Source organism: Artibeus jamaicensis, unplaced genomic scaffold, assembly GCF_021234435.1.
Source record: "Artibeus jamaicensis isolate MK-2021 breed Jamaican fruit bat unplaced genomic scaffold, CSHL_Jam_final contig_685, whole genome shotgun sequence".
Classification (NCBI taxonomy): Eukaryota; Metazoa; Chordata; class Mammalia; order Chiroptera; family Phyllostomidae; genus Artibeus; species Artibeus jamaicensis.
Window position 1 is genome coordinate 20,297,355 of NW_026521924.1, and position 4,022 is coordinate 20,301,376.

Below are 4,022 nucleotides of genomic sequence, written 5' to 3' on the forward strand. Positions count from 1 at the left end.
CAGAAGATCCCATATTTTATGATTCCATGTATATGAAATGTCCAGAATAGGCAAATTGATAGAGCTGGAAAGCAGATGGGTGGAGGTCAGGAGCTACAGAGAAGGGGCAGGTGGGGTTACTGCCTCGGGAATGGGCTTTCTTTGGGGGTGAAGAAAATGCTCTAAAATTAGAGTGTGGCTGGGTTGCACGGCCCTGTGAATTCACTAAAAAACCATTGTACTGCACACTTTAAAGAAATAAATTTTACAGGGCACCATTTACATCTTAAACAACAGTTTTTTTAAAAAAATGGTGGTTGGGAAAAAAGCTAATAATAAAACTCGGGAAGCCTTTGCAAATATTGTCCCAGTCTCCAATCAGAAAGCTAAGGGAGCCACGGCTGGGCGGCTCAGTTGGCTGGGGTGTGGTCCCTACACCAAAAGGTTGTGGGTTCGATTCCCCGTCAGGGAGGCACATACCTAGGTTTCAGGTTCTGTCCCTGGTTGGGACGTGCATGGAAGCAGCTGGTCAATGTTTGTCTCTCACATTGATGTTTCTCTCTCTCTCCCCTCACCCTTTCCTCTCTCTCCAAAATCAATAAACATTCCTTGGGTGAGGATTTGAAAAAGAAAGAAAAGGATAATCTGTTTTACATTTAGAATTGAGCTTTCATAAAAATGGAAATACTCCAAAATAAAGAAATCCTGGCAAAGTAGGTTGAGAAAATATACACAGAGATAAAAGAGAAAATTAATGTGTCAAAAAAAAGAAACCCACCATGGGCCCATTAAACAACTTTGTCAATATTGGCACAGGGTTACAACACCAAACCCACGAGCACAGCACTTGCATAAAGAGGAAATTCATCATCCCCCTTTGCCAGTAAGAGTTCCCACATCTGAAAACGGGAATTTCGAAGACCGCACACTGAATTCAGGTTTACTTAGAAGCTCTGTTTATGTCTTAATATGCTTCTAGAGTGCTCCTACACACACACACACACACACACACACACACACATACACACACAATCCAAGACAGTGCTCAAAAAACCTCTCGCTTTGTTAGAAGGGGGTGCAGAGGTGAAATGCCTTTGCCCAAAGTCACACAGCTTGGAAGAGGCAGGGCAAGGGCTCCAAAGTCCCTGCTTGTAACCGATATGGCAAGAGTGTCACAGAGGGCAGTTAAGCCTTGGGGCAGGTGACCGGCCAAGCCCCCAAGGCCATTTGGGGCTGCTAGAGGGAGACAGGGCAAACACGCCACCCAGTGTGCGCCCTCCCCCACCTTGGGCTGAGTCACGAGTGGTGTCTGCCTGCCACACCCATCTCAGTCAATGAGAGTCAAACACACTTTCTTCCACGGAAATAAATGACGCTCTAGGGCAGCGGCCGACATGTTTAGATGAACTGACCGCTGTGTCTCCTGCCCATTTGATGAGCCCCTTGAGTGCCTGTCTGTCTGAACTGGATGCTAGTGAGTCTGAAGTCACACTCAGCTTGACCCAATTAATCTGAAACCCGACTTTTACATCCGAAGGGGGACTTGCAGTCATCATGTCCCAACGTCACAGAGATGGGAAGCTTGACCTCATTCCAGGAAGGGGAAGCGTCCGTGTTCAGGACAATAAACCCCAATATCTCCAGGCCTCTGCAGGTGATGGACTGCAGAGGCAGGGCCTCCACCATTTTACTTCTGGGTGAGGACCCTTTGCTGCAGGTGCTGCCAATCAAGCGTACAACTCTAGTGGGAGGTGGGCCCGGGACCCACACTCGGCCAATCTGATTCTCTCCTGGGACGTTAACTCACAGCTCCCACACGAGTTCTAAACACAGGCATACTTCATTTTATTGTACTTGGCTTACGCTTGGCAGATACTGCATTTTTTTTACACATTGAAGGTTTGTGGCATCGAGCAAATCTGCCGGCGCCGTTTTCCAACAGGCTCGGATGGATGGTTAGCACTTTCAGCAGTAAAGTATTTTTAATTAAGGCACAGGCTTTGCTTTTTTTTAGACGCAATACTATCGCACACTTCATAGACTGCAGTACAGTGTAAAGGTAACTTTTATATGTGCTGGGAAACCCCAGCGGTGGGGTGAGTCACGTTCCTGCGATGGCAGTTGCCTGGAAGCAGACCCGCAACACCTCTGACGTGTTCCCATAACAGTTCAAGTTCCATTCCTGGAAGTGTCTCATTTCTTGTCTTTTCTGAAGCTGGGCTTGTGAGCTTTCTGTTCGATGTCCTTCCCATCGCGTTTTTTGAGTTACAGTTTACAAACAATGCACCCGTTCCAGGTGTGCAAGGCCAAGTTGGCTGACATATCTAGTCGTGTTACTGCATCAAAAGCGTGATGTAGGGCATTTTCTTCACTCCTCAGATTTTCCTCCTGTTCTTTTGCAGGCAATTCTCTCTCCCCCTCCCTCCGTCTCTGGCAACCATGGGTCTGGTTGCTGTTCTTTTGGTTTTGTCTTTCCCAGAATGCCATAGCAATGCCGTCCTATGGTTTGCAGTCCTTTGAGTCTGGCTTCCTTCACTCAGCATAATGCATTCAATATCCACCCACGTTGCTGCTCAGTTTGTTCCTTTTTGTGGCTGAGTAGTATTCCATGGAACGGATGCACCACTGTTTGTTTACGCATTAACCAGCGGAAGGGCATCAGGGTCGTTCTGGACAATTAGGAATAGAGCTCTTTGTGTGGACATATATTTTGGGTTTTGTTTCTTCTTTTTCTTTTTCTTATCAATATGTGTGAGCCATTCCCCAGGTCCTTCCAGTTGGTTTTTTGGATGTCGTTAAGCTGGCCTGAATCTGCCTGTTGGTGCAACCAAAGAGCTGAATAGAGACCCTTCCATTTGCCTGATTTAACTTCCCCAACAATTCTGTGCAGCTCTCAGTGACACTCCTCACTTTATGGAGGAGACCGAGGCTCAGAGAGCCTCAGTGACCTTTGCCAGACCACACGACAGGAACTTGTCATTGCACAGTGTGTCCAAACCTGTGAGAAGTTCTGCGAGTTTATCTGAGCCACACCGATGCCAATCGCTGGAAAGTAAAACCTCAGCCGATCGAGGAAATGCTCCAGAAAGTGACAGCTTTGCGCCTTACATCGCCAGAAGAGGTATAAGGGGGGGGGGGTTACATGAAATCCATTGGTGATAGATTAGGGAGTTAGGGAGGTGGTAGAAAATGAAGGGGGACCCTTTCGGGGGATTGGAGAGAAAGTGAAAGGGTAGACGCACACTTCTTTTACACAGATGGGCATGGGAAACTAACAGTCAATAATTCACATGGTGACAATAACCTTGAGGGACTTGTGGTCTCTGCTCTGGTTGCCTGGTTGAGCCCGCGGGGGAAAAGGGGAGTTTACCTGGACATTCCAAAGGTATGTTATCCTAGAGGCAGAAAGACAACAGACAGGCTCAGTTAAAGTAAAGATGACCTTTGTCAGGGAAGATGCTGGCCGAGGACGTGACTACCTGCCATGAGCTGCTTTTAGTTAAAAAGCTTTAGTGTCAGACGATCCTACCTGGTGACTGCAGGTGTCTGAGTTTGTAAGGCCGCCTCCTGTGAGTTTGTCAGGTTTAGTATGTGGCCCCTTCTTGCCCACAACCTAAATCCAAATTAAAGTCACGAAGTTCGCCCGGCTGCCTTTCTCAGTCCCTGGGCACCTTGGTAGGAGGTGAGCATCTTCATCAACGTGGCTTCTCACAAATGTTTCTTGACTGACAGTTGATCAAATAAGGGCTTCACCCCCTTTTCTCTGGGCCTCTGTTTACTCATTTGAGAAATGCCAAGGTTCAACCAAATAATGAATTTTTGATGCCCTAGAATCTGTGATTTTGACATGCAGTGACTACACAAGGGGAGTCCAAGGCCTTATCTTCTGATAAACAATGACAGGAAGTGGAGCAAGTGGGGGTGGGGTCCCCCAGCCTCAACCCCACAGCTGCCCCACCAATGACTTCCTGAGCTGGTGCCCCAGCTGGCTGACCCCCCAGAAGAGCAATTTTCAGTCTCCGCCTTCCTGGCTGGAGGGAAAA